Genomic DNA, 27,377 nt, shown 5'->3' with positions numbered 1-27,377 from the left:
ACTGGGTGAGTAAAAGCTCTTCTCTTTCCCTCCAAATCATTACCTCATTGTGCTTGTTCAACACGTGTTAGTTCCCTCTCCCTAGATTTCCTTTCTTCCTTTAGAAAGTAACCCAAATGAAACCTCCAAGAAATCTCCTTCCTCCTGCTCCCCTCAAATGAAGTCATCCCATCCTCTGTGTCACTTGTGCACCTCATATGTACCCTATCATTTGCATACCAGGACTTTCTCCTTACTAAATTACATGTTCCTTACACAGGGATGCCAGTCATCTATATATCCTCACTCCCACTAAATATAATATTTGCTGTTATGAATTCATCTACAGTGGGAGAGAACCTACAAGTGGAAGAGCATATCACCATACACTATTGCTTTTCAGGGCATGTATCCTGTCCTAACCACTGGCAAAAGACACTAGTAGTAACATAACTGAGTGAGGAGTTAGGAGAAGACAGTCTTAAAATTCCAAGATAGACTGTGTGTTGTCTAAATAAGCTCATGACCAAACTCAGTGAGGCCTAAGAAACAGCAAAGGATTTCTTTGCTGAGCTGCAGTGTGAGTAGTTCTGTTTTGCAGATGATATTGTTCTCCGGCAGGAAGAACTTTGTGCCTTGGTACCATCTGGTATTTCATGGCAAAGTTCCGTATGCTGAAGAAACTGATTTTATATTCGTCACAAAGAATTTGGACAGACTCAGTATCAGACAACTGTGTACTTGTCTAAAAGCTTAAACATGCTGACCAACTCCAAGACATACAATGGCCTTTTCCAGGAGCTAATAAGTGCTCTGGGACTGCTTTGGCAAGAAAATATGATCTCTATTTGCTTTCTTCTGAAATGTTTTAAGTTTTTGCTTTCCTTCTAAAGCAGATACATCATAGATGAGAAATGGCTATCTGTAAAAAGGGGAAATGAAATTTCAGCTTGCCATCTTTGTTGACCCATCCCTCTGACACACACAGTGGCAGACTAAGAGAGCATCTACCTTACTTCTTTAATTTGGTTCGAGTGCACTGGACTGAAGGTTACCGAAGGTCCAACACAAAAGGGCCTATTAAACAAAGGGGTTGATTGGCACATCTCAAGAAAGGAGGGTTCCAGATCAGTTAATTCAGTTGCTCAACGAAGTTATCAAGAATCCAGGCCTTTTCCATCTGTAAATATCCTCAATGTGCTGGTTTGTCCTCAGTTTCCCTGCCTCCAAAGAAACTCATATTAACTCTATCAAAGCATCCTCCCATCACAAAAACCAAAGATTTTACTCAGACAGATGGATAGACTGAGAAAACTTCCCCAGAATCAGCACACCCCTACATGTAGGATTTCTCCCTGCATGTTACCATCCAGAAAGGATTTGTGGTCCATTCCTAAAGAAATCCCTGAAGTCAAGAAAAGAGTGTCAAGACTGATGAATCATGAGTCACCATGGGGATTCAAGAGGAATCCAGCCACTCTTGCACAATGGCGGTCTGGTATCTGAATAAATACAAGGATCTGGTTAAGGAAGAACTGTAGCTAGAGAAGGACTATTATGTAGGCAAACTAGCACTGCTGTTCTGTCCTGACCTTTCCAATAAGGAGGCTTGAACCGGAAAACTGCATCAAAGAGATAAAGACTAAGGTTTCCTAATGCCTAACAATATTTCCCTAACAAATAAAATTCTCGCCTGTACCTAAAACAGAAATCTTAGCTGAAACAACTTTAAGAATTCAAATGAATTAACTCATGTTTATTACTGCAAAGATCACATTATCCCTTCAAAGGGAATTGTTTACTTCCTTCTTTAGCCTAACAAAATTTTAGCCAGCAAAGAACACTATTATACCTCCACAATGTCATGGCATAACACTGTATCAGAAAATTCAAGGGTCTGTGAAGACTAAACGGATAAAAGTCCTCCTTCAAGATTAATATTAAAAGAAGTGAACACCTAGACTAGAACGACGTAAATATTTGCTTTAGATTTTTAGATTCTAAAAGCAATGCTCAATTCCTGTACAAAATACTGCTGGGAAGTAAAGGCAAATGTGTAGTACACTTGTACACAAAGTGAGGTCGAACCAGACCATATAAACACTTCCCCACTAAGAAAAAGCAAATCGTTTATTCTGTCAACTACAAAGCTAGCTTTCAAGTCACTGAAAATAAAATAAGGTATCTTAGTTGAATGGCCACTTTTTGCTGAGTCTAAGCAGGATACCATGGCCTCCTTTTACACCGGTGGGCTTCCAGGTAAGGCTGCCAAATACAGCTTGTCCCAAGAAATTTAAATTTCACGTCAGCAATGGATAATGATAAAATACTTATGCTAACATGTATTGGGGGTAGTTTTTAGTGTTAGTATGTCCTATGAAATACTTGGGATATACTTAACGTTAAATATTACCTACTGTTTACCTAAAGTTCTAATGTAACTGGGTATCCTACACTTGTATTTGTATTCTACCTTCTGACTCACTGAGGCTTTGATAACATCTTCTCTCTGTTCTCTGCATTGCCTTGTGTTTCTCTGCCTCTTAGGACCTGACAATGTGTCACCGTTGCAGTCACTTCCAACTCCTTTATCTTTTCAGTGCCATCTGAAAAGGAAGCTCAAAGGAAATTTTTCACAACACAACTCAATATGCTGTGCAAGACAAAAACTGGACAAATAGAGGAGATACCACTAAGAGCAAGTGTGACCGCTTTTAAAAGAATGAAAAACCAGTGAGTTTCTCAAACCTTGCTCATCACAATCTTTCAAACTTTTTTTCAGAAATGCAGATATTGAAGACTACTACTTCAGAGTTCTGAATACAGTAACCTGGAAAGCTATTCAAGTAAATTCTGGAGGGTTTCATGTTCGGCTAGGTTAGAGGATTGCTGGATCTGGTATCCATGAGTTAAGACATCCACTCAACTAAACCAAATGTAGAGAGGCCTCAGTGAATTGATTTCCATTTATTTACAGAGCATACTAGTCAAAAATCCTAATTGTGAAGTTGAAGCTAACATAAAATGGAAAAACAGAAAAATGATACACAGGACGAAAAGCAACTTTTAGATTTTTACTCATGACAAAGAAATAGATTTATCTTCTGGGTAGTGTAATTATGAGTCATGTTTGAAGATATAGGAACTTAAATCCGAAATCTTGTCTGCTTGGAAAGCACATAACAAATGCTAACATATAAAGGAAATTTCTCATTAAAAATAATGATACAAGATGTCATTTCCAGGGCATGGGGAATTAACATACCAAACAGTAGGTTCAGCCACCTACTCTACTGAGGCAGAAGTCTCAGCACGCATAGCGTGGTAGAAGTTAGAAACATGCCCAGGAAAGGTCGTCCTCACAACGTAATTCGAACATGCCTGAATCTTACCGGGGATGGTGACCTTACACCAAATTTACAAGTTAAAAAACATACAAGATGAACACACAGAATGCCAGACATACTGTAAGAAATTAAAGTAATTCAAATAAACATGACTTTGGCCACACAGAGCTTCCAAACAAAACAAAAACCACAGGGAAAAGGAAGGGTCACTGCAGAGTACCACGCATTGGTGATCACATGTCCTATATATTCCCACATAATACATTTGTCTCAAGAGAAAACCTACGCTATAGTGAAGGCATGAGAATAAAGGCTGCAGAACAGTGAAGTGCCATGTACTTCAGGCCACAGCATTTGCATTTTGGTCCTAAAACTGTCTCTTAGGACTGCCTTTGGCTCTACTCCATCTGCTGCCCACCTGAAGACCCAGAGCCAAGGCAACTAGAAGAGTCCTTATTTACTCTTCGTTAATGGTTAGGACTATTATCCGTTCCATTTTATAGGAGAAAATTTAGATTCACAAAACAGATGTCCAAGAAAACTCAAGATAACTCAAAAGGGATTCAAGATGCTAAAAACTGAAAGATAATCTAGGATGTGAATATATAGAACAGAAAACTTAAATATTTTGTGCTAAAGTACATCTCAATTTTTTTTCATATTGGAAGACATTCCAGTGTTAGTTTCTGTTTAGTTTCTCACAAAAAAATTCTATGAACAAACCTTAGTTATCCTATAAAATATCTATTGACATTGCTAAGTTACAATACCACCCAAATTACTTTTGTAGCAAAGAAGAGCACATTCTCATGCTTTCTGAAATAGTTTTCTGAAGTCCTGAATAGTATAAATTCTTAAAATGTTCCTGGATATCACAGCAAAATTTGGCTACAAGACAGAATTATAAACATCAATATAGAAATTAAAACAATTTAAAATATAATTTAGCATTACAGTCATTAGTATATTGCAAGGAATTACATAAAGTAGCAAAAATGAAAAAAACACTGGGTAAATTTTATACAACTCAAAAGGCTTCCATGTGACGGTTCTGTGATTTGTCACATCATCTTAAACATTACTCACATACCCTACCTTTGCCTACTAAAATGTCTGGCATTCTATAATGACAAATTCTTGGGGTTATAGTATTGTTTCCAGAACCTCTGCCTTGTTAAAAGTTCCTGCAATAGGTATTTAAACCCATTAGTTCTTTAAAATGCATGGCAGCTTAACATTCGTTCACTAAGCCAACAGTCTCCTCCCAAAGGATAGAGCACAAGCAATAATTTTCCCTCCTGATGAGGAAATGAGCCAGCAGAGGAAAAGGAGAAGGAAGAAGGGAGAGAGCAGACAGAAGGCTGTGGGAAGGAAAGGGAAGGGGGATAACAGGAGAGCATAATATGATACTGAAATTGCAACTTGTACTCCCCAAAGGGAGTCATCCCGATGAAGTGCCCAATGGGTGTGTTGGTAGTTGATCACTTAGTCAACAGCCCTCAGGAAAAAAATTACTTGTCACTGCAATAGACTAGTACCTAGAAAATAACCTCTTATTAATATACATCTTAAAGCACGTTTTTTAAATACAATCTTGTAGGGTATAATTAAGTCAAAGAGAACTTTTCTAGGGAAAGGAGATGCACTTTATGCTACATACAGATGAAGCACAAAAATTCATTCTCACGTTATTCATTGTCTAAGCCTAAAGCCGTACATATCACTTCTCAATTACTACATTGCCCTGCAATTTTCTAAATGCACACAAACAGGACCTTTTAAAGCAATAACTGCCTCAACTTTTATTTGGAGAGGCTCTTAGTATTTGTTTCCTCAAATGTTCAGTAACTCCGTTCAACAGCTATTCGAGAACCTGCCGCATAACAAGTACTGTGATGAAGATGGGGATAAGGAATAAATCTACCTTCTAAGAGTTTAGTGATATTTGGGGAAAAATACATCAGCTTTTTCCAATATTTTGTAAAATCAACTCTAATACTTTGAAATACAGTTGCAATTTAAGGAAATTTTTTTCTTCATGTGACCTTGGTTTGTAAGAGTGCACTTGAGTTAACAGCTATGACTGCCTAAAATAGGACTGATTCAGAGTACACTCAATTGTATACACATTAACACACAAATGCATATGCATACGTGCAGAATATACACATACTCCCCCTACTGACACGGGGGCGGGGGTGCAGTTAACAAGTTTACAGAGCACAGCTCCCCAACTTAGCGCTGCAGGTCAACAAAAAGCATTAACTTTTCAAACTACTGTTCAAAAACTTTATAAACAACGGAGTCATATTTGAACACTGTTTACATGGCTCCTTCCGTAAACTGTCTTGGTGAGGTCCTGGTCATTTTGGCAAGTAAGACTTGATGCAGAGCCCTCCCCTCCAAGATGCAACAGTGCAGTCCCCCACCAACTGCACCCCCCACCACGATCTCCAGCTCCATCAATCAGGATTATCAACGTCAGTTTATGAGCAGAGTTTTGTTTAGCATACACCTGTAGAATATTTTCATTCTGTTTAATTAGCTTTTATATTTCACAATTGTTCCTACTAACCTAGAAAGCAGCACTGGTGATCACTACTACAACGATTACGGTCTTCGTGTGAACTTGATGTACTCTTTATAAATTTACCTACTATTGCTTTTGTTTTACTAGTTAACCAAAGTCTGACTCTTAAAGGAATTTGATGATTTGGAAAAATGTTTGCTTCTCAATTCATGCAATTTGATTGAACCTGCAACTTGTACTCAGAGCTTTAAAATAGGTATTTTTTCCAATTTTTAATTTTATGAACATCTACATTTGTGTGAATTCCTAAATTTTAATTTCTGAGTTAAAGGACATTTGTGTGTTGCTATTTCCCCAAACCTATTTTTAAATTTTTGTGTACTCTTATTTTACATTCTTTAAACTGGCAACCTTAGATTTTTTTGGATCAAGTCTCTAACTTGATAATACCTCAGACTCCTTTAGATCTAAGTAAAAAAAATTTTTACAGATGTCTTTCCACTAAAATGGGCAACTTTTTTTCCTTTTCATTTTAGAATACCTCCAGATAACAGTGTCAAGTAAAAAGGCTTGACACTAGCTAGGCAGCATGACGATCATACCAGATCCGGATTTGTATTCTCCAGTAGTTCTTTTCTGCAGTCTGTTTTATTTCATAGTAAACGTTAGCAAGTTAAGCAAACACACTACATAAACCATGCTGATACCCTCCCATAATACATCCACGTTACACATTAAAAAGAATTTTATGATCTCTGAAATTTTATGAGCTAGTTGACATGTGTATCAAATTGGACTCAAGAACTCTGGGTAATGCAATTAAAAGCTACAGCCAACGGATCTCACATAAACGGCAAAATCACATAGTTCCATGTTAACATTAGACTGCATATGGGACGAGCAAAGCAAAGGATACTGAGAAGGTGTCATCTGTCAAAATTCTTAGCAATGAAGAGGTCAGAACAGACAATTCCAAAGATTATTAAAAAGAATTTATTACATATTAATGAATCTGCGGCTATTTAAATGGTCTCAATTTTTACTAAAATTCCAGAAGGGTCAAATTTAGAAGGACACTGTTTTGTAGAGAAATCCCCTAACAAACTACTAAGGATGAAATGTCCTCTGTGGCCGAAGAAAACCGAGAAACAAGACATTACACAAACAAGGCCGGTGTTTATTCTCTCCACGGACAGGAATACATAAAGGCTGCGACATCAAGAGTTAATCCTGAAACCGCTGCCATTTAATTAACACATCGTTTTCTTCCAAAGAACCCTTCCTATGTAAGTTTGCCTAGCTTCCACATTAAATCACATTAACAAAATGGCGAAGATAATCCAGGCCGCTACTGTCCCATCTGTTTTCAGCTTTTATGTGAACCACCAGGATCAGACCATCATTTGTTATCGTTTCCTACCACAGCATCCTGATAGCGCAGAAAAGTTTGTCGAAAATAAATAAAAAACTTTTTAAAAAATCGCCTTTTAGTTTCCACTTTAAAGAGAACTGTCAATGCTTTATTCTCACCTTGCAGATTTGTTGTTGGATAGTTACTGGTTTCAAAAGGTGCCTGACGCTGGAGCACCAGAATGAACTAATCGAAAATTACACCGACTAGATGGATATGTATTAACGTGTACTGACAAAGCTGATAGATTCAAAACAATTCAACTTCAGAAAAGTGAGGTTAAAACAAGTCACTAGCACTGTTTCGCTGGTATTATCATTTGTCCCCTAATACTGCAGATCTAATTATACATAGTCATTTGTGAAATTCTTAAGATTTTATTTATTTATGTGACAGAGAGACAGCCAGCGAGAGAGGGAACACAGCAGGGGGAGTGGGAGAGGAAGAAGCAGGCTCATAGCAGAGGAGCCCGATGTGGGACTCGATCCCGGTACGCCAGGATCACGCCCTGAGCCGAAGGCAGACGCTTTAACGACTGCGCTACCCAGGCGCCCCTCATTTGTGAAATTCTTGATATAAGTTCAATTTGAAATTCATTTATATTACAAAAGTATACCTACCACATTTATTAAGAGATGCTACATTTAAAGGATATTTATACCCTTAATTGAATTTCAAATACTTTGATGTTTTCCCATGTCACAGTCATTCTTCATAAAAATGTCCTGAACAGTTTCAAACCCTTACAGATGTCCTTATACCCTCTAGTTTGCACCCCACAGTGCAGCATACAGAACTGCTATATTGCACAGCTCCAGTGGGGGGGGGTATCTTTTATGTCAAGTAAATGTGAATGGTACTTCCTAAAATTCTGCTAACAAGGCAGCCCTTGGTCATACACATAATGACCATCGTTAGTGGGTTCCAGCATGTAAGTGAAAAACCTCTGACATACGGCTAAAATGCAATGTTGTGAAACACTGCTGATCAGCTTCTGTTCACTTAAGTTGGGCTTATTTCTCAAAGTGCTCCGTACTATAAATGTGACAATAGAGAGGATGGAATTACCTTTGGTTGAGGCTCATTTGGTCCAACTTAAAATCCTAGGTTCCTGGTCTAGATGCTCTGCAGTAATTTATGTTACAAATGTAGACAGTTCTGACATTCATGTCCTGAATATTGGCTGAAATTTGGAAAACTGAACAATCCTCCGACATAACATTCCCGCTTGGACAACCAATCTCTAGTTGAATTAAAAAACTGCCAGAGCACTACATTTGTATCTTTGGGGTAAATACCTAGTGGTGATCCGAAGGGGCACCTGCACCCCAATATTCATAGTAGCAATGTCCACAATAGCCAAACTGTGGAAAGAGCCAAAATGTCCACTGAAAGATGAATGGATAAAGAAGATGTGGATTTTATTTACACACACCCACACCCACACACAGGAATACTACTCAACCATCAGAAAGGATGAATATTTACCATTTACATCAACATGGATGGAACTGGAGGGGATTATACGGAGCAAAATAAATCAATTATATGGTATCACTCATGTGGAATATAAGAAATAGCAGAGGATCATAGGGGAAGGGCAGGAAAACTGAAGGGGAAGTCACCAGAGAAGGAGACAAACCACGAGAGACTCTTAACTCTAGGAAACAAACTGAGGGTTGCTGGGGGGGAGGTGGGTAAGGGGATGGGGTAATCGGGTAATGGGCATTAAGGAGGGCATGTGATGTGATGAGCACTGGGTGTTATATGCAACTGATAAATTATTGAAACTACATCTGAAACTAATGATATACTATATGTTGGCTAATCGAATTTAAATAAAATTTAAAAACTGACTAGCAACAATTACATACTTGAAGAAAAACTAATTTTAGACCCAAAGAAAGGAGGTGGTTATTACCCATATGATACTGCTTACACAGAGTTCATTTTAAAGTTATAAAAAGCTTATCTACATCAAAGCCCTGGCTGTCTTCATGATTATAACCACACAGTTAAAAGAAAAAATTAAGATCAGCAGAAGCTTAAGATAACCATACAAATATAGCTAGGACTTCCTAAAATAATTCTCTTCCTACATAAAATGCTAAAGTTTAAAAAAAATTTTTACAATAACATTCACAACCTAGTATTTTCTTAATAGACAGGCAACGAATCTATTTGAAGCAAATGAAACAAATAAGCTTGCTTCCCTTTATGCTTTGTCAAAACCTTCCTTGAAGTTTTTAGATCTTGGATTAAATTATGTTTTTGTTACTTATTATGACTTCTTTTTTGGTTGATAACTGCCAACAAATTAGACAACTTAGAAGAATGGATAAATTCCTAGAAACAGTATTCCAAGACCGAATCATGAAGAAATAGGAAATCTGAATGGACAGATTACTAGTAACAAAATTGAGTCAATAATCAACAAACACCAGGTCCAGATGGCTTCACAAGTAATTCCAAACATTTAAAGAGTAAATACCTATCATCCTCAAATTATTCCAAAAACCTGGAGGAAAAAACACTTCCTAACTCATTTTATGAGACCAGTATTACCCAATGCAAAAACCACACAAAGACACTGTAAAAAAAAAAAAAAAAAGAAAGAAAAAAGAATAAAAAATTCACACTATCCCTGATGAATATATATGCAAAAATTCTATAAGTGAACTAAATTCAACATTAAGAGGATCATACATAACGACCAAGTAGGATGTATTCCAAGGATGTAAGGATGGTTTAACACCTACAAATCAACATGATATACCACACTCACAAAATTATAAAAGTCACAATTATCTCAATATATGTGAAGCAGCATTCGACAAAATTCAACATGCATTTATGCTAAAAACTCAAAGGGCACAAACAGAAGATAACTCCATGTACTAAAGGCCGTATGGCAAGCCCACAGACATCATCATACTAAATGGTGAAAAACAATACTTTTCCCCTATTATCAGGAACAAAGATGCCCACTCTCACCATTTTTATTCAACAGTACTAGAAATCTTAGCCATAGCAACTAGGAAAGAAAAAAAGTAAATTAAAGACACCCAAATTGGATAAACTGTCACTAGCTGCAGATGACATGATACTATACAGAGCAAACTCTAAAGACTCCACCAAAAAACTAGAATTCGGTCAAGTTGCAGGATATAAAATATAAAGAAATCTGTGGCATTTCTATATACTAATAACTAAAGGAATTTAACAAATCCCATTTTACAACTGCAGCAAGAATACCTAGAAACAAATTTAACCATTCTGAAAACTCTACAACATTGATGAAACAAACTGAAGATGATACAAATAAATGGAAAGATTTACTGTGCTGAGAAACTGGAATATTGTTAAAATGTTTCATTCTACTCAAAGCAATCTACAGATTCAACATACTCCCTGTCAAAATAACCGATGGCATTTTATACAAAAGTAGAAAAATTCAAAACTTTGTATAGAACCACAAAAGAATGCAAACAGCCAAAGCAATCTTAAGAAGAAAGCTGGAGGCATCACACTCCCCAATTTCAAACTATATTACAAAGCTATAGTTATAAACACAGTATGGCACTGACAAAACAGACACACAGATGAATGGAACAGAATGGAAAACCCAAATATAAATCCAAGCTTACATGGTTAATTTAACTATAACAAACGAGGCAAGAAAACAATGAGAAAAAGACAATCTTCAATAAGTGGCATTGAAAAAGCTGTAGCTACATGCAGAAGAAAGTAACTGGGTCCTTTTATTATACAACACAGAAAAATTAACTCAAAATGCATTTAGAACTTAAATTTAAGACCTGACACCATAAAACTCCAAGAAAACATAGGCAGTAGCTCTCTGACACTGCTCTTAGCAATTTTTTTTTAAAATAGATCTCCTCAGGCAAGGACAACAAAAAATACAAGACAGTATCAAACTGAAAAGCTTTTATACAGCAAAGGAAACCAATAAAATGAAAGGGCGATCTACTTAATGGGAGGATATCTGCAAATAGTTTATCAGGGGTTGAATCTCAAAAAACAAAGAACTCACAAAACTCAGTAACAAAAACAATCTGATTAAAAATGAACAGAGGACCTGTATAGACATTTTTCCAAGACATCCAGATGGCCAATAGACACATGAAAAGATTCTCAACATCACAAATCATCACGAAAATGTAAATCTAAACCACTATAAGCTATCTCCTCACACCAGTCAGATTAAGTAGGATCAGAAGTAGGAGAAATAACAAGTGTCAATGAGAATGTGGAGAAAACAGAACCTTAAGCACTACTGGTAAAAATGTAAATTGGTATAGCCACTATGGGAAACAGTATAGAGGTTTCTCAAAACATTAAAAATACAACCACCATATGATCCAGCAATTTTACTTACAGGTATTTATCGGACAAGAAAGAAAATACTATTTCAAAAAGATATGTATACCCCTCTGTTCACTGCAGCACTATTTACAATAGCTAAGATATGGAAGCAACCTCACTGTCCTTTGGTAGATGGATCAAGAATTATGTGGTATATATACTACTCAGTCATAAGAAAATGAAGTCTAGACATTTGTGACAACATGGGTGGACCTAGAGGGTATAAGCTACATAAAATAAGTCAAAGAAAAACAAATACTATTATTTCACTTGTAGGTAGACTTTTAAACCACCACCAACAGCAACAGACTCAGATAGCGGGAACCCGTAGGTGCCCCAGGGAAGGGGGGGAAGGGGTGAGTGAAGGAGATTAACAGGCACAACCTTCCAGTTATGAAGTCACAGGTATAACATACACAACATAGAGAAATATAGTCCATAATACTGTACTAACTTTGTATAGTAACAGTAACCGGACCTACCATAACGATCATCTCAAAATGTATAAAAAGCTCATCACTATCTTGTACACCTGAAACTAAAATTACTGTGTGTCAATTATAATTCAACAGTAGCAAAGAAAATGGTCAGGCTTATTTTTACAATCCCTCTAGGTTCTCAAGATAATTTCTAACTGCTTTTGGTGTGATACACTCAACCTCAGCACAGCAAGAAAGTGGTTAGGCTGCAAATAAAGCAAACTTTTCACTGTATTTTACTTCGACCGCTAAAATCTTTGATCACTCACATTAAGACTCTTGTACACTTTCTCATACATACTGTAGTGACCACAGAGGTGAAGCAAACGCAGTCTTGCACCTTATTTTGAAAGTCTCGACTGGATATGAAGTACAATGAATGTATAAAGGAACAATTGAGACAAATTAAGAGCCTCATTTAGGTATAAACTAATAAGTTTTAGCACCAATAGTTCTTCGAAGATTTCCTATTCAAAATTTACTGGGCTTTGTCTTTTGTTTTTGTTTTTAAACAGGCACACATCAAATCATCTGTATCATTCTTAAAATGATATGACATCAGACTTGCAGGGACATAGGGGCAAAAGCTACTTAAAAGCAAAGGAAGATATGATTTGCATATGTTTACTGACCTTTCCGTAAGCAGTCCTCAAAGCTGATGCTAAACCACCTTTCAGAATTAAAAGAATCGAGTTCAATTATTTCTTCCCCTACCATGAAAGCCTTTGGGATTTAAAAACAAAACAAAACACAGTGATAGCTGCAAACCGTCAATGTTTCATAAACCAATCTTTAAGGAAGTTCACGGGGAAAAGGACTAGGAAAAAAAAAAAGGAGCTTAAGGTTAACACATTCACAGAGTTCGTTTGTTTAGAAAGGAAATTTTTACTTAGCACAAACTAAAAATAGTGTAAGGGCTTTCTTATTTCAGGAGGGGGGGAAAAGTCCTTAAAGGAAAAAGAAGAGGCCAAGGAATCCATGTAGTTTCAGAGCAGTAAACCATATTTTTATGAAGCTGAATAGGACAAAAAATTCACTATTTTCTCACTAAATGGATAACCACAGTCTTAGGAGATATTGCCAAAACCATTAAAATTATTATGGCTCTGAGTAACCGTTCTTCTATTGAAAAAGCATATACTCTGAAGAGTAATGAAGCAGATGTCAGTAGACAAAAAGGATTAAGACACATGACAAAGGGTGGATTGAAATGCAAGGTTAGAAAAGAAAGAAACTCTGTTTTCATAAAGTTATATTTCTGATTTTTCAGAAGTACAAAGAGAAAAATTACTACCTTGGTACGTTTTATCATGCGAATCACCTTGTAATAAAACAAGGTGGTAGAGATAATGTTTCTGAATTCTGATTATGAATTAAAGCATGTCAACTGTAATAAAAAGATGAGTTAGAATGGCTTCAGACTCACCAGGAACTAAGACAATGGAGCAAAGTCTAAAAAACTGAGGAAAATGGATTTTTACTTAAAATTCTTTACCTAGTCCCACTATCAATTGAGTGGGGGTCAGCAAAAAAGCCTTTTTCAAATTTCAACAATTTAAAAAATATTCCTCCCATGAACCACCATGTCTCAGGAAATTACTGGAGGATGTACTTCATCAAAATGAGATGCCTTCCCAAGAAAGAGTACATCCTCCAAGAGAACAGAAGTTTCAACCAAGGAACAAGGCAGATGGAATTCCCAAGATGGCGGAAATCATAGGATGACAGGTATGCACCTGCCACAAGGGCAACATTGTCCAAACTGGAGGGCTAGGACTCAAAAGGCGGATGTGTTAGGGGCTGTCACCACAGTGCACTTCGCCGCTGTACCTTTTTGGGTTTGTTTTTATTAATGTGATGAAGCTATTAGAGAACATATTCAGCCAAAGCAAGAGACCTTGTTAAGAGGGAAAATGATTCAAAAGACAAAGGGAGGGGTGCCTGGCTGGTTCAGTTGGTGGAGCGTACGACTCTTGATCCTGGGGTTGTGAGTTCGAGCCCCTTGTTGGTACAGAGATTACTTACAAATAAATTCTTCAAAAAAAAGGGGGGGGGGATGGAGGAACCCCTGCAAAATGTAAAAATTCCTCAGGGATACCAAGCCCTCTGGATGAATAACCATAGGACTGGGAGCATCAGAGCCATCTGCCAAAGTAGTAACCAAGAGCCCTGAGATGCAGCACACCTAAGTCAACTTGACCCAAGAAACCAGAAGCAGCACAGGTGCGCTCTCTCAAAACTGAGAAAACAAAACTTAGCTGGTGGTTACTGGTCCAAGTTCTGAACCAACCCGAAGGACAAAGGTTATTTTCAAAATGACATTACACATAAAAATTGAACTTCTGGATAATATAAAGGACAAGAGGAGGATGGGGGAAAGAGGACATTTTTACTAGACTGGGATCATAACTATTAGCTGCAGCTGAAAAGTGATGGACTCCTTCATAGGACACATGTTCTCAAGCTACCCACAATTTTCACCATGCCCTCTTTATTAGTTGGTTTGCTCATCCATGTATATTTCCTGATTACTTGTCTAGGTCATTGAACAAAACAGTTAACGAAGACATGATATAAAAACAAGAAAGGAGGGACTATCAAGATAGTACTTTCCTGCTGTCTTTTAGTAGAAGAGTAACACGGACATGCATACATGGGCAAAGCAAGCAATGAAAGGTTTCTAAGCTTTGCTCTAATAGGGGATCATTTGTATCTTGATAGTCATCGGTGATATAATCAAAGCCTCTTTACCACCTGTGCCTTAGTTGGCCAGAGAACTTTCAACATAGAATGCGTATGGAAAAAAATCAGCTAATGACTGATTTGCAATCTCACTACAAGTGCATTCTAAAATGTTACCAAAGCTATGTGGTTAAATGTAGCTTTACTAATTAGATGTCGATTTGAATCCTTGTTAGTTGTTTGTTAAAATATAGATTTGAAACTGCTATTCCTTTGAACATCTTATTCACTGTTTTTATCCCCCCCCCCCCAAAACAGTTGCTCTTTTGCTTTTGGTGCAAACCTTCTAATTGTATCTAGTTCCTACGACAGTCAAATGATGACTACATCAAGGCATGCTATTACTTCCTCAACTCTGTAATAGACCTTAGTTTTGTATCTATTACCCCAAAACTCTGTGGGCCTCTACACTGTAGTTTGAACTTCTGATATTCCGGTCTTAAAAAGGAATACCTTGGATAACAGCAAAAGAAAATTCCAAAACCTAAAAGCAGCCTACAGAGCACACAGTCCACATAATCAATGGAGCTCTCCACAGAGATGGGACCAACAAAACAAGAGGTTTTCTTTCCTCAAGATGACCAACTTGTGGAGAGCCGTGTTGAGAGTCTTTTAGACAGTGAGGGAAAGTTTGGAAGTTATAAGTAAGGAAATAAGTCGTTATTAGCTTCAGGAAAACAGAAGACAACTGTACAATTCTCAGTTTTGAATATCATATATGCAAAAAATAAACAGTGATATAACCCTATGCCAGTAAAGAGAGAGGGAAGCAAAGGAGATCTAGGATAGGATGTAGGATAACAATGCTAAATCCTAAACCACAATGACAGGAAGTCAGCCAACAATGGCTAAAATGGATATCAGTATATAAACATGAATATGGCCATGTGTAATTTTAAGAATAAGAGAGCAAAAACGATTTTCTTAACATTGTTTAACACCACATCTACATTCAAAAAGCACTATCACAAATATGCAAAATATAAACTCTATCCTTGAGAGTAAGGGTTTTTGTCCATTTTCAGTCACTGTGCCTGGCACAAAGGAGTTGCTCTACAGTGTTTATTACTGTATGAATAATGACCTTATCAAAGTAACATAAGCAGTTTTGGAAGACTTTGTTAGGCAACCCCAAAGGGGTTCTATTTATGACACACTAACATGGAAGACACACATTAAAAGTTTGAGACATTTCAAATTATTACAACAGAAAAGGGCAGGATTTTTGTTTCTATAGGATACAGGATTTAATGTACCAATATTATGAGTACATGTATTTGACTATTTCACCAATATATTTACATGTTTATATACCCGACTGGGTCAAAAATTTTTCAGATCTCATCCAAGCAACCTACCTTCTAAAATGCTCTAGGTCCCCTATTTCTCTACACGTTTCCATTTGGAGTGCCTTCTGGCAGGCATCCGCTCCCCCCAGCCCAACACTCCCATATTTTTTTTTTTAATCTTTATTTTGTTATATTAGTCACCATACAGTACATCCCCAGTTGTTGATGCAATGTTCCATGATTCATTAGTTGCATATAACACCCAGTGCACCATGCAATATGTGCCCTCCTTAATACCCATCACCGGCCTATCCCAATCCCCCACCCCCCTCCCCTCTGAAGCCCTCAGTTTGTTTCCCAGAGTCCATAGTCTCTCATGGTTCATTCCCCCTTCTGTTTACCCCCCCTTCATTCTTCCCTTCCTTCTCCTACCAATCTTCCTATTTCTTGTGTTCCATAAATGAACACTCCCATACCTTCTACTCCACTCAAGCTGCTTCTAAGACTCAGATGATCACATTCTCAGGATACCCTCTCTGATCTCTAAGCCTGGAGACCTCCCATCCTACATGTTCCCCTATCAATATCCCCAACACAGTATCACACACACTAAATTTGTTTCGTCTCTCTTCCACTAGAGAGTAGGATCTTGACAGAGTGACTATCCTATTTATAATTGTATCCTCGGCAACCAGCATAATCACTTGGTGATCGTAGACATGTAAGTGTCTGATTAACAAGTCTGTTCCTCAATATCTAGCACCTACTATGTGCCAGGCATTTCCTAGGCATTGAGAATAAAATTGTGAAGAGTACGAATAGTCAGGCTGTAAGTCTGCTGTAAGCAGAGCTTACATTCTAGATGGAAAGACAAAGATGCAAATAAATATATTTAACTGTGTAAGATGGTGCTGAGTGTGATAAAGCAGAAAAAAGCAGAGAGGGGGAAGAAGGAGTGCTATTTTAGACAAGATGGTGAGGGAGGGAAAAACTTCTTAAGCATTTAAGACTGGAGACCTCAGTGGGAGAGTAAGTCATGGAAGTATCCATAGGAAGTCTGTTCCAGGTAGAGGTAAGAGCCAAATACCAAAGCCCAGAGAAGGGACAGTATTGGGTGCGTTCAAGACAGGTATTCCACTAACCAGTTAAAAATAGTTGGCAGGAAATCATTTCACCTCTCCAAGCCTCATTTTCCCATCTACAAAACCTAATAATTGTTACACTAAAAGCACCACTTGCAGCCCAGGCATCCTACTCCCTGCCTTCCTGCTCCTGTGCCCCCCTTCCACTCACCTCTGCTTGGGGCAGATGGCGGGCCAGGTCAGCCAGCTCTCAGCCATACACGGGGTCACACTCCCTGACTTGCACGCTCATCAATCCAGTGCCACTGCCAGGGCTTATCTGAGACTGGGATGGATTATACCACTTGAACTGTACATGTTCTGGCAGGTAGCAGAGCTCAGGCACTCCAAACGAGGCACTGGCCACATCAGGGCTTTGAAGGCTCACAGCTGGATTTTACTCCAGCAGAAAGTCAGGGCTCAAGTAACAATGACATCAAACGGGGTCTCAGTTGGAGGGTTTATCTCTAAGCCAAGAATTTTTAAGCTGAAGCCCAGCAGTATATTTAATTCTCCCTCCTAGAAGACAACGGATTAAAATGGCCATAGAAAATTGGGTCACTTTATACTGCTTATTGTTGACCTATGGCGGGGGCGGTGGCGGGGGGAAGGTAAACTCAAACCCTGGAAGCTAAAGGTGTTTAACCAGCACTCAGAAGAGTACCCAGAGTATGGTAAGAAGCTATTATTTGATAAGTGCATGGACCCATGACTGACCAGTTAGTCACTGGGAGATGGCAGCAGCAGTCAGGAACTCAAGAATCACTAGTTCTCAGGCTCTCTACACCCGAAGGACCGTCATTATCAACTTTTCCTCGGCTTCCTACAGCACGCACTTCACTAACAGTGTTACAAAGGCTATTCAAAATAAAGCTGTAATATTTCTAAAATTCAAGTGCATTCTTTGTTAGGGACGTTATGTGCTTTACGTAGAAACAATCAGTTGAAGGAGCAGCCATCAATAACCGAGAGCCTCCTCTGTAACTATGCTACCTGAAACGTAAACCCATTTAATCATCTAGTAAACCTGTCATTTTCATCAACTCTCACTTGCGGTTGAGGAGAAACACTCCAGATCGTTGACGCTCCTAAGGTCACTCAGGAGCTGGCTGTTTGTGGAGGTAGTACGGCGACCCTCAGATGTGTATTTCATTTCTGGGCTCAATTTCTCTCATGAGGGTCAATAATAGTTGTTCAATCATCTGAGCCATGGTCCTGTAAAGTTAATGTAGAGTGATTGCCAGCCAGTCATATTTTCAGAAATGTTTTATATAGATTAAGTATTTTTTGCATCAGTGACTGTTTTACCCGTTTAGTTTACTCTCTTCAAAACCCCAAAAAGTGTTACTGTTACATGTCCTACAGTCCATGTTCTTTGAACCATGGGGCAGGGAGACGAGAACTGTTCTGTCCCTTTCAATATACAGACGTAGCTCAGGAAAAAACCTTCAACACCAAGATGATTTTGAAAAGCTATCTTACTAACACCTAAGACAAGGTGTTATCTAGGATATACGTTAGTGCAAGAGGCAGTAAATCTCACATACGTGAGGGCTATCTTGAGAGCTTTTAAAAGGACTTTGTGGCACAGAAGTGTGGGAGAACGTATTTCAGCAGATGACACCTTAGCTAACAGGGCAAGGAGTGACAGGTAACCACTCAGGCCCTGTTGATGGAGCCCAAGTTAAATGCCAGCTCAACCATTTGCTAGTTATTGGGAAAGTAACTCACTCTTTTAGAGCTCCGTTTCTTTTCTGTAAAGTGGGGATAATAATAGTACTTTCTTCACAGGACTGACATAAGAATGAGATGACTACTACGTACAAAATACAAAAGCCAAATATAAAAGACAAGCATCTAACACTTATTAGCTACTTAATAAAAAGTCATTATTCCCTAGATAATATAAGGAAAGATTCAGAAGGTCACCTGCCAAATCCTGTTTTCAATGCTATCAAATTTAGAATGCTTACAAGCAAACACTTTCAGAAACTTTAATGAGTTTTTAAATGTGCATGTAATGTCATTTTAATTTTTTCCTAGATAGTTACAAGATCTTCTTTTATTGAATGCTTCCTAGGTTTTAGATAATAAACTTACTGAGACAGAGCCTGGAAGTGAGAAAGAGGATTCCAAACCCAGGTCTGTTAATTCCAAAGTCCACACCCTTAAACACTATATGCCACCCTACCCCTTTATTTCCTCAGAAACCACCAAAAGTGCCACCCACCGTGCTTTTCAAGAAACCTAAACTTCTCAGTTGGAAGAATTACAGTCTGATTATTTCTACAAAGAAAAGTCAATAAATAAGGAGACATTCAAAAGCATATGCACTGAGACCCACACAGGCTCGAATTCTACACAAGCTGGCATACCCATTGTGCCTGTGGCTTACTCCCTCTGCCTTACCCCTCCAGCATGGTAGTGTGTAAATGATTTTAGTAACTGTAAATTAGTCACTGACATTCCAAATTATTTAACTCCAAGCTTTTTTAGTAAATATGATGAAGGGGACTATCAGGGATTGGAAGACCTCCCAGATTCTCAATCATTTCACGAGATTATAGTTAAGGGTGAAAAAATGTTTCATAATAGAACTTAGATGATCGATGTTGAAAAACTGGGCTTCTCGAATTCTGGTTTTACTGTGACTGACGTGCTTCTCAAGACAATAAGCTTGCATTCCTTTTCTACAACTGTAGAAAAATAAGGTCAGGTGGCAATTATGGCTAGAATGAGTTTCTGGCCTTACCTACAGCTTTTATTATAGTCTACAGCCAGGTGTTAAACACACATTAACAAAGGGAAACGTGATAAAGCCAAACTGTCCCTTAATAAAGGAGGGCTTACGGCAGGCACCTTCAAATGTCTAACCACCAATTTGGCTGAGTGAGACAAACACCTGACAGTCATACAAAAACTGCGGATACTACCAAGTCTAAATTCGGGTTTATGACTTTCATTTCCTGGCTACTACTCGAGGGCTTGGGTAGCAAGTATGAAGGTAACATGAACATTTAGTCTTAAGAGAAACAAAGTCATATGAATTTAAGTAAGACCATCCTATTAGAAAATTTTAAAGCAAATACAGGAGGCAAAAAAAGGACTAGTCAATCTTAGGGTCAAGTAAAAGAACCTGAAAGATTTTTAGACAGGTCACCTTACCCACTGGTCATTTAGCAGTGATATTTACAACACTGTCATAGGAGACTGATTTGTTTTTTTCCAGACGGAAAACAAGATACCGAGAGAGGACACAAGATAACGTCTTCAGTTTTGCAGAAAAAGATATGTTATTTTTAGTTTCTGTGTAGATGTGAGGAAAATCATATTGTGGATAATTATATAATAACAGTTCCTTCAGAAGCCATATGTTTAGACTTAAGTGTTTTCCCTTGTATGTTTTGTCTTCAAGTATTGAGTAGCCCAAAGATCCCATGCATCTAAAGTCACAAGAGAGCACAGAAGGTATTTTTTTCTAAAAAGAAATCCCAAATGAGGAACAACCATGTTTCAAAGGAGAGCTTATGACAGATAACCTGAAAGACAGCATATGCTAAGTGCCACCTCCCCCCATCCAAAAAAAAAAAAAAACCCACAGCTGCCCTAAGTATCTGCCCTAAGTATCTGCCCTAAGTATCTCCACAGCGGCCCTAAGTATCACAGCCTTGCTTGGTCTACGTTGCATTGGAGACGCATACCACCAGTGTGAGAGAACTGAGTCACTGAGACAACTTTGACTTTCTGCTCTTTTATTAGCACTGCCCTCAAGACAACTCCGGTCAGTCTTATGACTGGTGGACAAGACACCGCTTATTCCTCTGCCAACATGTGGTTTTACAGCTCATAAACATTCGAGTCCAAATCTCATGCTCTCTTTTTGGAAAGGGTCTTGGCAGCATTTCTCTTCCCTCCAAATTCCTACCATGGCAGAGCTACCTGTGCTTTGGGGAAGCACCAGTTGGGACCCACGGGCTGCAGCAGCACAACTCCAGGACTCGGAGCCCTGCAGGCCTCAACATCCGGACTCCGCCCCGACTCCACTCCGCTCAGATCTTTACCCGAAGACCCACTCTCCTCTAAATCATTCCTTATGTACAGCATAATCTTCTGGAATGACACGAATGCCTCTGCCAAAGGTCAGTACTCTCAGTGGTTCTCAGATCAAGTAAAAACTGCAAACTTCCTCATTAAAGACTTCTAAAATACTTATGAGTGGTTTAAATACCTTCCTCTATTTCAGGAGCAATATGGTAAAACCAAAAGTAAAGACTTCAGGTTCAGACACCCATGGGTTTGAATCTCTCCGTTGTTAAGTCACATGTCCTGGGTTATTCAATTAACATCTCTAAAGCTGGTTTTTCCTCCTTCAAAATGGAGATCGTGAGAGAAATCTCCAAAGGCTGTTGTGAAGGTTATAGCCCATAATTATAAAAGTGTTTAGTAAATGTTAGCTCTGCGTCAAGTATTATTGTAAGCACTTTACAGAATTAACTCAATCCACACAACCACCCATTAGAACTAGGATCTGTTTTACAAATAGGGAAACTGAGGCATGAAGAGGTTAAGTGGCTACCCAAGGACACCAACTAAAATGGATGGGATAAAAACTAGAACCCTAGGGTGCCTGGGTGGCACAGCCGATTAAGCGTCCAACTCTTGGTCTTGGCTCAGGCCATGATCTCATGGTCCCGAGACTGAGTTCCCCGTCAGCTCCATGCTTAGCACAGACTCTGCTTGAGATATTCTCTCCCCCCACCTCATGCTCTAAAATAAACCTTAAAAAAATGGAACCCAGGTGTCTCTGTAGAACTCCTAACCCTTCAGGACACCTTGCCTCCCTGAGTAAGCACACTGTGTCAGTCTGTTCACAAGGTACCAGCTACACGAATGCTTTTTTCCTACCCCATCCACACTCCAGTCTATATCACGCAGATTATAAAATCAATACCTTAAGAAAACTCATTAAAAAAAGGATAAGAAAAAAAAAAAAAGGATAAGAGCATGAGGGATTAACAAGGTCCCCCACATGAAAAAACCAGAGCCCCCTTTAAGGAGTGTGGCAGACTACTAGACTATTTTGTTAAGAGACAAAGGAACCTTCTCAGTTTAACGAACACACACAGTATCTGCAACTCAAGTGCCACTGGTCCCGTATTAGAGGAGGTTTGTGTCCCTCCCCTCAAAATTAGTGTTTTGAAATCCCAATCCCCACTGGGATGGTATCTAGAGGTCCAGCACTGGGGAGGAAATTAGGGTTCGACTGGGTGATGAGAACAGGTCTTCAAGACGGATTGGTGTCCTGACAGAAAAAGGAAACAAAAGCTCCTTCTCTAGGCCACGTGAAGACTGTGAGGACAGCCGTCTGTGAATCAGGGAGCATGTTCACAACACAATGATTCTGCCTGCTCTCTCATCTTGGACTTCCCAGGCCTCCAGAATTGAGAAATGTTAAGTCACCCAGCTTATAAGTACACTGTTACAGCAACCTCAGCTAAGACATCCCACTAACTTAGTACACACTGGGCTTCAGGTAGCTTCACTTCTTTGGGTGCCCATTTAATAAGGGAGAATGACAAAGATAAGAAAAGCAGTCTCTCTTCCACCCAGTGCCCAATCCGGGTCAGGGAGAGCAAACACAAATATAAACTCAGGAGAGTTACAAAGAACAGGGCCCAGCTTCTGCACGCTGAGGACGTGAGGTGCCTGCAGTGTGTATGGTGGCACCCACGGGGCGGTCCTGACAGCAAGCATGCCACACGGTGAGGCGACAGCAGCAGGGCATGCACGTGAGCTTGCAGACGACCGCGGCATCAAGGCCTTGAGGAGCCAGTCTCAGAGCAATGAAGCAGGGCTCAGCAGAGAGAAGTCCAACAGAGCCAGGAAGAATTCTCAGTGCCCCCTCAGGCCTTGACTCAGGTCCTTCCAGATGAACTGAAGGAGTTGACTGGAGGCTGCTGAAAATTCTCAAGTTACGAGCTGGGCAAATTTCATCTTGCTGCATATTAGAATTAAGGGAGTTTTGGAAAACACCCATGTTGGGGCCCAAATCCCAGGGATTAATACAATTGGTCTGGGGCAGGGTGTAGACATCCCCATTGTTTTTCAAAGCTCCCCAGAAGATTCTAACAGTCAGGAGTTCAGAACCACAGTCTCAGGCTGTTGAAGTCTGGAGAACCACTACTTCTGGTCCTTCCTCAGGTGGGTACTGAAAGCCATTAACAGATTTACGGTTATAAAGGAAGGGTACAGGTAGTCCGTTTTTGCATCCACTCACTCAAATATTGAGCCTCTATGATTTAGGAGGCAGTCAGATGAATAAGACCAAACATGCTGGCTCTCACGTGTAGGGATGAAAAGGCCAGAAAAATTAAAATACTGTGCACTAGGTAGAGTACAAATGTGAAGACTATCACGGGAGCAGAGAAGGAGGACGCCTGAAATCCGCGTGCATAGCTAAGGAATCACAGAACACTTCCAAGGTGAAGAGGATTCTGAGCCTACGAGGCAAGCTGCGGGAGTCACCGGGCCAACAAGGCAGTAGGTCGTGCCAGGCTGCAAGAGCCTTCTGTCCTGCTTCTGTGAAATAAAAGGCTGCGGTGGTAACTGTGGGAACCTAACGGTTGTCAAAGCTACAAGGGACTCCGCTGAAGAGCTTCAGTTCTACAGTGAAAGTAACGGGCCACCACTGAACTGACATGATCACGTCTGTGTTCTAGGGCAGGGAAGGTGGGGAAGGCAGATCCCACGACTTTAGGAGTAGAACGGTGCTGATCCATTCCCGGCAGACGAGTGAAAATAATCTGAAGCCACTAAAGGAAGGAGAACAAAACAACAAGCCCACAGGGAGGGTGGGGGGCACATGAAAAATTCCTGAAAAGTGTGATTTCAAGTATTTGGGAAAAGAAAAGTAGATCAACCTCATTCTTATGTTAAAATAATGATCCATCAAGACTTGGTCAGATTTTTTCAAGAATGGTTTAAAATACAAATTTGACTAGGAGTTCACTTCAACAGGTAAAACTCTCCAATACCATGAATATGTGTTAGGAAGAATTTGTCAAATTCTATATGGATTCATAATTTTAAAACTTAAGTAAATCTTGGGAAGAACATTACAACCTACATCTCAAAACAAGGAACAGCACCCTTAATGAATGAAAAATTGAGGACAATCCCAAGCCAGAATATCACCTTACCCTTGGGTACTACTTTCTATCTTGAAAACCTCAAGTAGCTTCCTGGTACATAAGGGAGTTAAGTTCAACAGATACAGCTCATTTTGTGAACAACTTCCTGAGTACTAAAAATCGGGGTGCCTGGGTGGCTCAGTCGTTAAGCGTCTGCCTTCGGCTCAGGGTGTAATCCCAGGGTCTTGGGATCGAGCCCCGACATCGGGCTCCCTGCTCTTCTGGGAGCCTGCTTCTTCGTCTCCCACTCCCCATGCTCGTGTTCCCTCTCTCGCTGGCTGTCTCTGTCAAATAAAATCTTTAAAAGAAAAAAAATCATTTGATGTAACAGAAAAATCCAGTGGCAAAAATAATCCCAGAGTAAAATACAGGAGAAGTTATGTAAGATTCAGAGTCTATACAAAGGAAAGTCTTTACTGAGGGATTTAAAGTGTAAATACTTGGGAGAAACCTACCATACGTTGCTGGAAAGTTGGACATCAGTTCTTCACAAATCCACATGCTTACTTAATGCAAATCCAGTACTACAAAGCTCTCTTCTACACTTGGATACTTAAAACTATGTAAAACTACAAGAAAATAAAGGTGAAATGTACCCTCTTGATATGAAAGAACTTTCCAAGCCAAGGAAGTGACAAAGAATCCATGATCTTAATACACAGAACTTCTGTATGTTACACATGAAATAGGCAAATACACAAAACTTTTGTATGTCCCCATGTGAAATAGGCAAAATGTTAACTTTATTAGAATTAGATCAAGCAGAAGAGAGAAGACATGAGTAATTCACAGGACTTAAATACTTTTAAAATGTCTGACTGTTCTAGTAATGAAAAGAGCACCCTAAGTGTTATTAACTAATACTTAAAAGTTGTAATGCTCAGTGCTGGAAAGGACATGGTGCTAGGAGAACTTTTACACCTAAATGAGCACAAAAAAATTGGCAGTTGGCATTGCTGAAATGCTAGTTGGCCTAAGACCTAAATATTGTGTATTCTGCTTAATAAGCAATTGTATAATAAAGCAATCCTAATAACTGGTTAAAAAAAAAAATCAGTGTTCATTTATTGAGTGCTGCTATTAGTGACAGCACCAAACTGCTGATGTTAAAAAACACTGTTTAAACTTCAATGCTACCTACACTAATAAACCTAACTGTACCACTGTGCATGAAACACCATGGAAAGAATGGCTAGAGGGTACGCCTGAGACACACAAAGAACAGCCCAGAGACCTGGAAAAGCTTCACAAAAGAAACAGAGGGTTCCTACTGACTCTTTATATGTTTACACATCCTAAATGTTAGAAAATGAACAAGTATTTTTCTGGCATTGCTTTAACATCAGAAAAAAAGGTTGGCATAAAAAATACTTAATTTACTACTGTAGCAAACTACTTTTCCGTGACAGCACTTCAAATTCAGTCCACTTCCCTTGTGAAGCTTTCCTTAAATCACCTTTTACATTTTAAAGGAATGAAGACAGATCTCAACAGTTTTGCTCTCTGATGTTTGGCATTCACCTGTTCCCCTCACCTTGTTTGTTCTGCATGCTGTATGGATTATAAACTTCTGTTTGCTTAGTTCTGTCTTGTGCAAACTTTCTGTATTATAGGTCAAATTTTTTATTAACAGGCTGTAAAAAGAAAAAAAAATCAAATAGAAAAATCAATGTAGTACAAATGCTGAATTAAAGTCTTGTAAGCATTTTAGATTTAAGAAAACAACTCTTCAATTTCATTTAAATTTCAAGCACTACATATTGTCATATGTATTAATCTCTAAAAGGTATAAATTATTGAAAGCTGTTTTTGAACATAAAAAACTTGCTGAAATTTATTCAATCTTCTTATAAAAATAAAAATACACACTCTGGAAACATACTAGCTGACAAAAAAGCCTTCTCAAGCCAATTTCTTTCAAAGCTAAAAAGCTATTTTCTTTTCTAAAAATGGAACAATGTGTTAGCACAAGCTTATATTTAGCAGTAAGAACCAGAACCATTTCCAAAGAGAAGTTAGTTAAGACTCCCTAGTTTCTAGGTCTGAATTTTTCATTTATTTTCATATCCCTTTGTTTAATCAAAGCATGAGGTTATGAACTACCAACTACGGTTTAACCACTTACCATAACCTTTGCTATAGAATAGGTGTCTTATCAATCCTGCAGTGTCATCTCACATTTGATATCCTCCTTGATCCTAAAATTTACAATGTTTCATTTCTGTTAGGTTAGGATTTTTGGTTGTTTCAAACTTCTAGTTTAAATGGATTTAGGAAAGCAAATAAAGACTGAATTTTTTCTACTTTTTAATATTAATTCAACTTTCATTGGAAGGCTACACTATTTCATGTATTGTTTAATATATGGTATATATGTGTGTATCCATAAATATCTTATATAATCTTTTTGAGGGTGATAGACAAAAATTTGGGGAGATGTGACAATCTGTGATATTTTGAGATGACTATGTTCAAGTCTCTCAAATAGGACTTTTAAATTACAGAATAACCTACTTCCAGAAGTTTTAGTTTTTGTAGATTCAGTTGCTATGTTGTTTTGCGTTATAAAAGTTTGATGACAATTATACTCTCCACATACTGTACCTTTTATCCAGGGATGGTACGCAAAGTATTTGACAAACAATAAAGTATCTGAAAAGTCCGAGATTTTATTGTTTTCAAGGTAACAAATTGGCCTGCCATTGTTTTATAGATGCTGGTACAGGAGAGGAGAGTCCTGGCTCCAAGATTAAAGGAGATTATTCACAACACAAGAGGCGCCATTAGCTTCCTGTTCCATGGGATCTCCTTGCTAAGTCCCATAGAGGTGATGCAAGATGCCTGCATGCACAGTGGGTTTGGGTCACAGCTAAAGAATCCTGCAGTTTAGAAATTGTGATTTT

At 38.7% G+C, this 27,377-nt stretch overlaps 1 protein-coding gene across 8 annotated transcripts in view; it reads right to left on the bottom strand.

The window, feature by feature from the left end:
- The window catches only part of CADPS2 (calcium dependent secretion activator 2), a 513,174-nt gene that overhangs the window by 404,761 nt on the left and 81,036 nt on the right, over nucleotides 1-27,377 (bottom strand). The window lies entirely within an intron of this gene.

The sequence above is a fragment of the Ursus americanus genome, chromosome 3, assembly GCF_024610735.1.
Source record: "Ursus americanus isolate L20-20 chromosome 3, mUrsAme1.1.p, whole genome shotgun sequence".
Classification (NCBI taxonomy): Eukaryota; Metazoa; Chordata; class Mammalia; order Carnivora; family Ursidae; genus Ursus; species Ursus americanus.
This window is presented reverse-complemented; position numbering and strand designations above follow the sequence as displayed.